This window comes from Arachis hypogaea, chromosome 12 (assembly GCF_003086295.3).
Source record: "Arachis hypogaea cultivar Tifrunner chromosome 12, arahy.Tifrunner.gnm2.J5K5, whole genome shotgun sequence".
Lineage (NCBI taxonomy): Eukaryota > Viridiplantae > Streptophyta > Magnoliopsida > Fabales > Fabaceae > Arachis > Arachis hypogaea.
This window is the reverse complement of record NC_092047.1, coordinates 31641022-31654948: the sequence shown is the minus strand read 5'-3', so window position 1 is coordinate 31654948 and position 13927 is coordinate 31641022.

Genomic DNA, 13927 nt, shown 5'->3' with positions numbered 1-13927 from the left:
CCAAGATTGAGTCCACTCCTTCTAGCTCCATTACTCCTCTTCTTTGTGATGGTTGGCGGTTTCTTTGATGAGCAAAGAAATATTGGTTGTTAGCCACCATATCAATGAGATTTTGAGCTTCCTCTGCAGTTTTCATGAGTTGCAAGGAACCTCCAGCTGAGTGGTCAAGTGATTCTTGAGCCTTTAGGGTGAGTCCTTCATAGAAGTTCTGTAGCTTGTCCCACTCAGTGAACATTTCTGGTGGACATTTCCTCAGCAGAGTCTTGTATCTCTCCCATGCTTCATACAGATTTTCAGCATCCAATTGTGTGAATGTTTGTACCTCGGTTTTCAGCCTGTTAACCCTTTGAGGTGGATAGAATTTGGCTAGAAATTTAGTCACCAAATCATCCCAGCTAGTGATGCTTCCTTGAGGAAAAGTTTCAAGCCATTGTGCGGCCTTGTCTCTTAATGAGAACGGGAACAGCAGAAGCTTGTAGGTCTCAGGATTCACGCCATTGGACTTGACAGTGTCACAAATCCTTAAGAAGATAGACAGGTGTTGATTTGGATCCTCCAATGGTCCTCCCCCAAACGAGCAGTTGTTTTGGACCAATGTAATGAGTTGTGGCTTTAATTCAAAGTTATTTGCATTAACATTAGGGGTGAGAATGCTGCTTCCACAATGTCTAGCATTTGCAAAGGTATAGGAGGCCAGAACTCTCCTCTGGGGTGGATTGTTATTGTTGTTGTCTACTCCACCTGGTGGATTGGTTGAATGTTCCTCCATATCTTGGAATTCTTCTTCTGATTCCTCTTCTCCAACAATATTTTTCCCTCTTTCAGCTCTTCTTAACCTTCTAAGAGTTCTTTCGTCTTGTTCATGAAAGATGGGTGTATTTCTTCTTGTACCTGACATACAAGCAGAACATAAGAAACACACAAACCAGTGACACTTCAATCTATTGCTAGAATGAAGTTTTAGTTAGCTTAAGCAAAAATTCAAACAGTTAGTGGGTTAATTGAAAATTAAAGGAACAGAAAATAAAAATGCTAGATCTAGATCACCACCTCACTTAATCATTGTCAATCTAATCAATCCCCGGCAACGGCGCCAAAAACTTGATGGGATATTTTAGCGGAAAAACGAATTTCTCCGAAACACCCAAATCTAACCGGCAAGTGCACCGGGTCGCATCAAGTAATAATAACTCACGGGAGTGAGGTCGATCCCACAGGGATTGAAGGATTGAGCAATTTTAGTTTAGTGGTTGATTTAGTCAAGCGAATCAAGATTTGGTTGAGTGATTTGTGATTTGCAGAATTTAAATTGCATGGAAAGTAAAGGGAATGGGTAATTGACATGAAATTAAAGAGAACTGGAATTTAAAGTGCTGAATCTTAAAAAGCAAGAAATTAAATGGCAGAAACTTAGAACGCAAGAAATGTAAATTGCAAAATCTTAAAGTGCAAGAAATGTAAATGGCTTGAATTGTAAAGGGAATTGGGAGTTGAATTTGCAGGAATTAAACAAGGAAAAGTAAATTGCAACAAACAGAGAAGTAAAGGATGTCTTGAATCAAACCAGATCTCAACCAGAAAAGTAAAATGAGCATGAAAGCAGTAAACAGAGAAAGTAAAATGAGAATTCAGATCTCAGGACCCAAGAGACTAGAAAACCAAGTCTAGATCTCAATGCCTTCCTAGATCCAACAAGAACAATTGCAAAAGAATTGTAAATTGCAAAGAAAGTAGATGAAGAACAATTAACAGAAATTAAACTCAATAAGCAGTAGAAGAAACAGAGAGATCTTCGGATGAGATTGAAACAGAATTCCTTCAATTCTCCAACCCAAGATCCAAGACAATTGCAATTGAAATTTAAAGCAATAAAACTCAGAGGAAGAGAGTGGAATTCTCCTTCCCCGAAACTAAGAAATTAAAGATCACTCAATATCCAAAGCTCTCCGAAAACTATTATGAAAACTCAAAAGGAAAGCTCCCTTAAGAACTTGAATTCTATTCTATTTATACACTTTCTTCAAATGATCTTCAAGCCTTGAGTTGGGCCTTTGCTCTTGGTGGAATTGGGTTGAGAGAGGCCTTGGTTGATTGCTCTTGGAGTTTGGAGAGGAACCAAAGTGAACCAATTGAACCGGGTTGAAGTTTTGCAAAAGTTTGAGTAAAAGTTAGAGTAAAAGTTTGAGGCTAACTTTTACTCTAACTTTTACTATCAGCCTCCACACTTTGCTGATACCCACGTTGGTGCAAAAGTTAGGGGTCTAACTTTTGCTCCAACGTTGGCCTTCCTTAGTGCACTTATGGCGCCAACGTTAGCCCAAAAGTTAGGGGCTAACGTTGGCGCAAACTTTTGCTCCCCCTTTGTGTTTTTCATGTGCCAACGTTAGCCCAAAAGTTAGAGGCTAATGTTGGCGCAAACTTTTGGTGCCCAGGGAGTGTTTTTCTCATGCCAACGTTAGCCACAAAGTTAGGGGCTAACGTTGGCGCAAACTTTTGGTGCCCAGGGAGTGTTTTTCTCATGCCAACGTTAGCCATAAAGTTAGGGGCTAACGTTGGCGCAAACTTTTGATGTCCAGGGAGTAATTTTCATGTGCCAACGTTAGCCCAAAAGTTAGGGGCTAACGTTGGGGCTAACTTTTCACCCAAAAGTTTGTGCAAAAGTTTGAGGCTAACTTTTGGTCCAGCTTTTTGCTTCCTGGTTCATTTTCACTTATTCCATTGTCCTCTCTTTACTCCTAGCCATTCCTTCTTGCTTCAACCTTTCTCCAAGCTTTCTTCACCTATCATTAATCAACCAAACACATCAAAGCTATGCTTACAATCATGAGATATTCATTTTATCATAATATATGACAATTATAGCATAAAACCTCATGAAATAGCATGAATTCATACATGGTTAATTCAATCAAAGGAAGCATGAAAATCTACCCAAATTAGCTTACTTGTAGCTCAAGAAAGTGCACAATTCAAGTGAAAACAAAGGAAAAAGATTAGTGAAACTAGGCTAAGATGACTTGTCATCAATACATACATGCCACAGACACATAACTGGGTGAACCTTTTCAGATTGTGACTCAGCTTTGCTAAAGTCCCCAATTAGAGGTGTCCAAGGTTCTTAAGCACACTCTGTTTTTGCTTTGGACCTCGACTTTAACCACTCAGTCTCAAGTTTTCACTTGACACCTTTACGGCACAAGCACATGGTTAGGGACAGCTTGGTTTAGCCGCTTAGGACAGGATTTTATTCCTTTAGGCCCTCCTATCCACTGATGCTCAAAGCCTTGGATCCTTTTTATTACCCTTGCCTTTTGGTTTTAATGGCTATTGGCTTTTTGCTCTTGCCTTTTGGTTTAAAGAGCTTTTGGCTTTTTCTGCTTGCTTTTTCTTTTTCTTGCTCTCTCTTTTTTTTTTCGCATATATTTTTTTTTGCAAGCTTTGTTCTTCACTGCTTTTTCTTGCTTCAAGAATCATTTTTATGATTTTTCAGATTATCAAATAACATTTTTCCTTTTTCATCATTCTTTCAAGAGCCAACAATTTTAACATTCATAAACAACAAATTCAAAAGACATATGCACTGTTCAAGCATTCATTCAGAAAACAAAAAGTATTTCCACCACATAAAAATAATTAAACTATTTTAAAATTCAAAATTCATGTACTTCTTTTTCTTTTTCAGAAAACATTTTTCATTTAAGAAAGGTGATGGATTCATAGGACATTCATATCTTTAAGACATAGACACTTAGATACTAGTGATCATGTAATAAGACCCAAACATAAATAAACATAAATCATAGTAAATAAAAAACAGAGAAATAAGAACAAGGAGATTAAGGAACGGGTCCACCTTAGTGAGGGTGGCGTCTTCCTCTTCTTGAAGAACCAATGGTGCTCTTGAGCTCCTCTATGTCTCTTCCTTGTCTTTGTTGCTCCTTCCTCATAGCTCTTTGATCTACAGTCAAATGCTCTACCACTGAACTATGGACCCTTGAGATGAACCTCTCCATCTCTCATGACTCGGGGGTGGAAGCATCTGCCTTCCTTTTCCTCTTTCTAGAGGTTTCTCCGGCCTTAGGTGCCATAAATGGTTATGAAAAAACAAAAAAGCAACACTTTTTTCCACACCAAACTTAAAAGGTTTGCTCGTCCTCGAGCAAAAGAAGATAGAAGGGAGTAGAAGGAGAAGTGGAGGAGAAGGAGGTGTGTGAATGGGTGGGTATGGGAGGGGAATGGTTTGAATTGGAATGGTGAGGTAGGTGGGGATCCTGTGGGGTCCACAGATCCTGAGGGGTCAAGGACTTAGCATCCCTGCTCCATTGAGGCATGCAAAATGCCCTTAGTGTGTAATCCTAGCGTTTAACGCCAGACTGCTGCTTGTTTCTGGCGTTAAACGCCAGCTTTTCCCCTTTCTTGGCGTTGAATGCCAACTTGGTGCTTGTTTCTGGCGTTTAACGCCAGCTTGATGCTTCTTTCTGGCGTTAAACGCTAGTCTGATGCTTCTTACTGGCGTTTAAACGCCAGTAAGCTCTTCCTCCAGGGTGAGCTATTTTAATGCTGTTTTTGACTTTGCTTTGATTTTTGTGACTCCACATGATCATCATCCTAAAGAAAACATAAAATAAAAATGGAAAATAGAAAATTAACATAGATAAGTAAAAATTGGGTTGCCTCCCAATAAGCGCTTCTTTATTGTCAATAGCTTGACAGTGAGCTCTCATGGAGCCTCACAGATAATTAGAGCAGGGTTGGGGCCTCTCAACACCAAACTTAGAGTTTGGGTGTGGCCTCCCAACACCAAACTTAGAGTTTGAATGTGGAGATTTTGTTTGACTCTGTATTGAGAGAAGCTTTTCATGCTTCCTCTCCATGGTTACAGAAGGAGAACCTTGTGTCTTATAGTTTGCAATGTCTGCAAACCACAGAGCTTCCTGAATAGCAAACAATTGCTCATCTGGAAAGGTTTCAGAGATCTCAGTAGGAGGGAGGGATGCTCCTGCTACTGGTTCTATCTGGGACAGGTGATCAGCTACTTGATTCTCTGTCCCTTTTCTATCTCTTATTTCTATATCAAACTCTTGCAGAAGCAACACCCATCTTATAAGCCTGGGTTTTAAATCTTGCTTTGTGAGTAGATATTTAAGAGCAGCATGGTCAGTATACACAATCACTTTTGATCCTACGAAGTATGATCTAAACTTGTCAATGGCATAAACCACTCTTCAATTCTTTTTTTGTGGTTGTGTAATTTTTCTGGGCATCATTTAAAATGCGGCTAGCATAATGAATGACATGCAGAAGCTTGTTATGCCTCTGTCCCAGTACTGCACCAATGGCATGGTCACTGGCATCACACATTAGTTCAAATGGTAATGTCCAGTCTGGTGCAGAAATAACTGGTGCTGTGACCAGCTTAGCTTTCAGAGTTTCAAACGCCTGCAGACACTCTGTGTCAAACATAAATGGCATGTCAGCAGCTAGCAGATTGCTTAGAGGTTTTGCAATTTTTGAAAAATCCTTTATAAACCTCCTATAGAATCCTGCATGCCCCAGAAAGCTTCTGATTACCTTAACATTGATAGGTGGTGGTAATTTTTCAATTACCTCTACCTTAGCTTGATCCACCTTTATTCCCTTGTTCGAAATCTTGTGCCCAAGGACAATCCCTTCAGTCAACATAAAGTGACATTTTTTCCAGTTTAAAACCAGGTTAGTCTCTTGGCATCTTTTCAGAACCAGTGTCAGGTGATCAAGACAGGAGCTGAATGAGTCTCCATATACTGAGAAGTCATCCATGAAGACTTCCAGAAATTTTTCCACCATATCAGAGAAAATAGAGAGCATGCATCTCTGAAAGGTTGCAGGTGCATTACACAACCCAAATGGCATCCTTCTGTAGGCAAATACTCCAGATGGACATGTGAATGCTGTTTTCTCTTGATCCTGGGGATCTACTACAATTTGGTTGTAGCTTGAATAGCCATCCAAAAAGCAGTAATAATCATGACCTGCTAGTCTTTCTAGCATCTGGTCTATGAATGGTAAAGGAAAATGATCCTTTCTGGTGGCTGTATTGAGCCTTCTATAGTCAATACACATGCGCCACCCTGTAACTGTTCTTGTAGGAACTAGTTCATTTTTTTCATTATGAACCACTGTCATGCCTCCCTTTTTGGGGACAACTTGGACAGGGATCACCCAGGGGCTATCAGAAATAGGATAAATAATCCCAGCCTCCAGTAACTTGGTGACCTCTTTCTGCACCACTTCCTTCATGGCTGGATTTAGCCGCCTCTGTGGTTGAACCACTGGCTTAGCATCATCCTCCAATAGGATCTTGTGCATGTATCTTGCTGGGCTGATGCCCTTAAGGTCACTTATGGACCATCCAAGAGCTGTCTTGTGTGTCCTTAGCACTTGAAGTAGCGCTTCCTCTTCCAGGGGATTTAAAGCAGAGCTTATGATCACCGGAAAAGTGTCACCTTCTCCCAGAAATGCATATTTCAGGAATGGTGGTAATGGTTTGAGCTCAATTTTAGGAGGTTTTTCCTCTTCCTGAGGAAGTTTCAGAGGCTCTTTCAATTCCTCTGAATCCTCCAAATCAGGCTGAACATCTTTAAAAATGTCCTCTAGCTCTGATTCGAGACTCTCAGTCATATTGACCTCTTCCACTAGGGAGTCAATAATATCAACGCTCAGGCAGTCGTCTAATGTGTCTGGATGTTGCATAGCTTTGACAACATTCAACTTAAACTCATCCTCATTGACTCTCAGGGTTATCTCCCCTTTTTGGACGTCAATGAGGGTTCGTCCAGTTGCTAGGAATGGTCTTCCTAGAATGAGAGTTGCACTCTTGTGCTCCTCCATTTCCAGCACTACAAAGTCAGTAGGGAAGGCAAATGGCCCAACCTTGACAATCATGTCCTCAATTATGCCTGATGAGTATTTAATGGAGCCATCAGCAAGTTGAAGACAGATCCGGATTGGTTTGACCTCTTCAGTCAAGCCAAGCTTTCTGATAGTGGATGCAGGGATTAAGTTGATGCTTGCCCCAAGATCACATAAAGCTGTCTTGGTGCAATTACCCTCTAATATGAATGGTATCATAAAGCCCCCGGGATCTTTAAGCTTTTCTGGAAAGCTTTTCAGAATGACTGCACTGCATTCTTCAGTGAGGAGAACTCTTTCAATTTCTCTCCAATCCTTCTTATGACTCAAGATATCTTTCATAAACTTGACATAAGAGGGTATTTGCTCAAGTGCCTCTGCAAACGGAATCTTTATTTCAAGAGTCCTGAGATAGTCTGCAAAGCGAGCAAATTGCTTATCCTGCTCCTCCTGGCAGAGTTTTTGAGGATAAGGTATCTTGACTTTGTACTCCTCAACCTTGGTTGCTGCAGGTTTATTTCCTACATAAGTGGTTGGGACAGCCTTTTTAGAGGGGTTGTTATCAGCACTTGTGTGTGTCTGATCCCTCACTGGCGTTTGAATGCCAGGGTTGGAAGCTTGAGTGGCGTTGGACGCCAACTTCCTACCTGTTTTTGGCGTTTAAACGCCAGAACTGAGCTTCTATTGGGCGTTTGACGCTAGCTCCTTGCCTGTTCCTGGCGTTTGAACGCCAGAACTGTGCGTGGGTTGGGCGTTTAACGCCAGCTTTGCACTCTTTTCTGGCGTTTGAACGCCAGAGTTATTCCTCTCTGGGCTCTTACTGTCCTCAGAGGGATTTTGGATAGTATTTTGCTCATCCTCTGTCAGTTGTTCTTTTCTTGGCTTTCTGCTGCTCTGAAATGAGGTATTTAATGTTTTTCCACTTCTTAATTGAACTGCTTGGCACTCTTCTATTATTTGTTTTGATAACTGCTGTTTTGTTTGCTACAACTGTACTTCCATATTCATATTAGCCATTCTTGTGTCTTGTAGTATCTCCTTGAATTCGGCTAGCTATTTTGTTAGAAAATCTAATTGCTGATTGAATTCAGTAACTTGTTCTGCAGGACTGAGTTCAGCAGTTACTGTTTTAGCCTCTTCTTTCATGGAAGACTCACTACTTAGGTACAGATGCTGATTTCTGGCAACTGTAATAATGAGCTCTTGAGCTTCTTCAATTGTCTTTCTCATGTGTATAGATCCATCAGTTGAGTGGTCCAAAGACATCTGAGCTTTCTTTGTAAGCCCATAATAGAAGATGTCTAACTGCACCCACTCTGAAAACATTTTAGAGGGGCATTTTCTTAGCATCTCTCTGTATCTCTCCCAGGCATCATAAAGAGATTCATTATCTCCTTGTTTAAAGCCTTGGATGTTCAGCCTTAGCTGTGTCATCCATTTTGGAGGGAAATATTGATTCAGGAATTTTTCTGACAGCTGTTTCCATGTCCTTATGCTAGCCTTAGGTTGGTTATTTAACCACCTCTTAGCTTGGTCTTTTACAGCAAATGAAAACAGTAATAATCTGTAGACATCCTGATCTACTTCCTTATCATGTACTGTGTCAGCAATTTGTAAAAACTGTGCCAGAAACTCTGTAGGTTCTTCCTGTGGAAGATCGGAATACTGGCAACTTTGCTGCACCATGATAATGAGCTGAGGATTCAACTCAAAACTACTAACTCCGATGGAGGGTATATAGATACTACTCCCATATGAAGCAGTAGTGGGGTTAGCATATGACCCCAGTGTCTTTCTGGACTGTTCATTTCCACTTAGGTCCATGATGGAGAAAGGGAGATGATGCGGATTGCAAATAAAATATTTTTTTTGAAAACCGAAATTAAAATAAAATAAAATAAATGAAAAATTGACTATAATTTCGAAAAATTGAAGAAAAATAAATAAAAAAAATTGAAAACTAAATTAATTAATTAAAAAGATTTGAAAAAGATGTGGATGAGGATTTTCAAAAAAATGAGGAGAGAAAAATTGGTTAGGAAGTTTTGAAAAAGATATGTCTTAAAATTAAAGATACTTGTAAGAAAATAAAATAAAATAAATAAAAAAGAAAAGATGTGAAAAAGATTTGATTTTAAGATTTGAGATTAGAAAAGATAAGATAAGCTAGGTAAGAGAAGATAAGAAATTTATATTAAAAAGTTTTGAAATTTAAATTTTAAATTTTAAATTTTGAATTTTGAAATTTGAATTTTGAATTTTGAAATTTGAAATTTGAAATAAGATAAGATAAGTTTTTGAAAAAGATATGATTTTTTTTTAAAAAAAGATTTGAATTTTGAAATTTTTTTTTAAACTAAGATAAGATAAAATAGAAATTTTAAAATAAAAATCTGAATTTTTAAAGGAAATTTTCGAAAATCAATTAGAATAGAAAGGGAAAATATTTTTGAATTTAACGAAGAAAGAGAAAAACAATAAAAAGACACAAAACTTAAAAAAATTTTTTAGATCTAATGCTCCTTATTTTCGAAAATTTTTGAGGAAAAATACCAAGGAACACCAATCATAAAAATTATAAGATCAAAACATAAGCAAGACTCAAGAACACCTTGAAGATTCACAAGAACACGAAGAACAAAAATTCAAAGACTCAAAGGACTCAAGAACATAAAAAAAAGAACACCAAACTTAAAATTTTTAGAAAACTAAGAATAAATTTTCGAAAATAAAAAAAATAACAAGAGAACACCAAACTTAAATGTTTGACTCAAGATTTAATCAAAGAAAATTTATTTTTGAAAAAGTTTTAAAAGAAAGATACCCAATTACCAAGAACATAAGCACAACGCTCTAGCCAACTGAGCTATAAATTTAACGTATTTTTTTTTAAAGTATTAATATATTAAAATTTTTTTTGAATACTGATAATTTAAAAACGCACAAGTAAAACAAGAAAAAACACAGAACAGGAAAAACTAAAGATCAAACAAGAAAAATAGCAAGAACAACTTGAAGATCAAGAAAGAACAATGAACACAAATTCAAAAATTTAAAGGAAAATAAAATAAAAAAAAAGCAATTGACACCAAACTTAAAATATGAAACTAAATTCAAACAGAAGACTAAATTATGAAGCTATTGGTTTTTTTTTCGAAAATAATTAATAAAAAGAAAATAAGGATTCTAAAATTTTAACAAGAACAATAATAAAAGACTCAAAGACAAATCACAGATTAATAAAAAAAAAAATAAAAATTTTTGAAAGATTTTTGAAAAGAAAATAGCAAACTCAAATTTATTGACTCTAAACCAACCAAAAAGATAAATTCTTCCTAATCTAAGCAACAAAATAAACCTTCAGTTGTCCAAACTCGAACAATCCCCGGCAACGGCGCCAAAAACTTGGTGCACGAATTGTAAATCACACTTTTCACAACTCGTACCACTAACCAGCAAGTGCACTGGGTCGTCCAAGTAATACCTTACGTGAGTAAGGGTCGATCCCACGGAGATTGTCGGCTTGAAGCAAGCTATGGTTATTTTGTAATTCTTAGTCAGGAAATCAATGATAAGAGTGATTATATTTATGAAGAGTAAAAAGCATAAATTAAATAGTACTTGTTATGCAGTAATGGAGAATATGTTGGAGTTTTGGAGATGCTTTGTCTTCTGAATCTCTGCTTTCCCCCTGTCTTCTTCTTCACGCACGCAAGGTTCCTCCTATGGCAAGCTGTGTGTTGGTGGATCACCGTTGTCAATGGCTACCATCCGTCCTCTCAGTGAAAATGGTCCAGGTGCGCTGTCACCGCACGGCTAATCATCTTTCGGTTCTCGATCATGTCGGAATAGGATCCATTGATCCTTTTGCGTCTGTCACTACGCCCAACACTCGCGAGTTTGAAGCTCGTCACAGTCATTCAATCCTTGAATCCTACTCAGAATACCACAGACAAGGTTTAGACTTTCCGGATTCTCAAGAATGCTGCCAATGGATTCTAGCTTATACCACGAAGATTCTGATTAAGGAATCCAAGAGATACTCATTCAATCGAAGGTAGAACGGAGGTGGTTGTCAGACACGCGTTCATAGGTTGAGAATGGTGATGAGTGTCACGGATCATCACCTTCTTTATATTGAAGTGCGAATGAATATCATAGATAGGAACAAGCGTGTTTGAATAGAAAACTGAAATAATTGCATTAATCCATCGAGACACAACAGAGCTTCTCACCCCCAACAATGGAGTTTAGAGACTCATGCCGTCAAAGAGTACAAATTTCAGATCTAAAATGTCATGAGGTACAAAATAAATCTCTAAAAGTTGTTTAAATACTAAACTAGTGACCTAGGTTTACAGAAAATGAGTAGACTATGATAGATAGTGCAGAAATCCACTTCTGGGGCCCACTTGGTGTGTGCTGGGGCTGAGACTTAAGCTTTACACGTGCCTAGGCTGTTTCTAGAGTTAAACGCCAGGTTGTAACCTGTTTCTGGCGTTTAACTCCAACTTGTAACCTGTTTCTGGCGTTTAACGCCAGAATGCAACATGGAACTGATGTTGAACGCCAGTTTACATCATCTATCCTTGAGCAAAGTATGGACTATTATATATTGCTGGAAAGCCCTGGATGTGTACTTTCTAACTCATCTGAGAGCGCGCCAATTAGACTCTTGTAGCTCGAAAAAATCCATTCCAAGTGTAGGGAGGTCAGAATCTAACAGCATCAGCAGTCCTTTTTCAGCCTGAATCAGATTTTTGCTCAGCTCCCTCAATTTCAGCCAGAAATTACCTGAAATCACAGAAAAATACACAAACTCATAGTAAAGTCCAGAAATGTGATTTTTATTTAAAAACTAATAAAAATATAATAAAAAGTGACTAAAACATATTAAAAACTACCTAAAAAAATGCCAAAAAGCGTATAAATTATCCACTCATCACTGCTGACACGCTATTTGTGTTTGACACAGAGTGTCTGCAGGTGTTTGAAACTCTGAAAGCTAAGCTGGTCACAGCACCAGTTATTTCTGCACCAGACTGGACATTACCATTCGAACTGATGTGTGATGCTAGTGACCATGCCATTGGTGCAGTATTAGGACAGAGGCATAACAAGCTTCTGTATGTCTTTTACTATGCCAGCCGTGTTCTAAATGATACACAGAAAAATTACACAACCACAGAAAAAGAGCTGCTTGCAGTGGTTTATGCCATTGACAAGTTTAGATCATACTTAGTAGGATCAAAAGTGATTGTGTACACTGACCATGCTGCTCTTAAATATCTACTCACAAAGCAGGATTCAAAACCCAGGCTCATAAGATGGGTGTTGCTTCTGCAAGAGTTTGATATAGAAATAAGAGACAGAAAAGGGACAGAGAACCAAGTGGCTGATCATCTGTCCCGAATAGAACCAGTAGAAGGGGCGTCCCTCCCCTCTACTGAGATCTCTGAAACCTTTTCGGATGAGCAACTCTTTTCCATTCAGGAAGACCGTGGTTTGCAGACATTGCAAACTATAAAGCGGTAAAATTCATACCCAAAGAGTACAGTAGGAAGTAAGCAAAAAAAATTAATTACTAATGCAAAGTACTACTTGTGGGATGAACCATATCTCTTTAAGAGATGTGCAGACGGAATAATCCGTAGGTGTGTACCTAGAGAAGAAGCACAGAAGATACTATGGCATTGTCATGGATCACAATATGGAGGACATTTCGGAGGCGAGCGAACAGCCACAAAAGTCCTCCAATGTGGCTTTTACTGGCATACTCTCTATAAAGACTCCCGAGAGTTTGTACGTAACTGTGACAGTTACCAGAGAGCCCGTAATCTGCCTCATGGTTATGCCATGCCTCAGCAAGGGATCTTTGAGATTGAGTTATTTAACGTATGGGGTATTGACTTCATGGGGCCTTTCCCACTATCATACTCAAACACTTATATTCTGGTGGCAGTCGACTATGTATCCAAATGGGTAGAGGCCATTGCAACACCTACTAATGATACTAAGACAGTGCTAAAGTTCCTCCAGAAACATATCTTCAGCAGGTTTGGTGTCCCTAGGGTACTAATCAGTGATGGGACACTCACTTCTGTAATAAACAGCTTTACTCTGCTATGGTCCGATATGGAATTAGCCATAAGATAGCAACTCCATATCATCCATAGACAAATGGGCAGGCTGAAGTCTCTAATAGAGAACTAAAAAGAATCATGGAACGGACTGTAAGTACCCGTAGAAGGGATTGGGCAAGAAGCTTGGATGATGCTCTGTGGGCATATAGAACAGCATTCAAGACTCCTATAGGGACCTCTCCATACCAGCTTGTGTATGGTAAGGCCTATCATCTGCTCGTGGAACTGGAGCATAAGGCCTACTGGGCAACCAGATTCCTAAACTTTGATGCCAAATTGGCTGGAGAGAAAATATTGCTCCAGCTGAATGAGCTAGAGGAATTCAGACTCAATGCTTTCGAAAATGCTAAGATTTACAAAAAGAAAGAAAAAAGGTGGCATGACAGAAAGTTGTCATCTAGAGTCTTTGAACCAGGACAGAAGATCCTGCTATTTAACTTTAGACTCAGATTATTCCCTGGTAAATTAAAATCCCGGTGGAGGGGACCATATGTGATTACAAGTGTGTCACCATATGGCTAGGTGGAGCTTCAAGATACTAATTCTAATAAGAGGTTCATTGTTAACAGACAGAGAGTCAAGCATTATCTTGAAGGCAATATTGAGCAAGAATGCTCAAAGTTGAGATTAGATTAAAAGCTCAGTAAGGTTCAGCTAAAGACAATAAAGAAGCGCTTGCTGGGAGGCAACCCAGCCATTAGCAAAGTTTATTTGTTATTCAAATAATAATTATAGGAGTTTGGTATAAATTTTCTTCAAGGTTAATTATCAATTGCAGGAGTTCACAGAGTTACAGAAAAATTCAGAGTATAAAGCAGAGAAAAGGAGCTCACTGGCACAAAAATGCCAGTAAGGGGTATTGTGGGCGTTAAACGCCAGAATGGGCACCATTC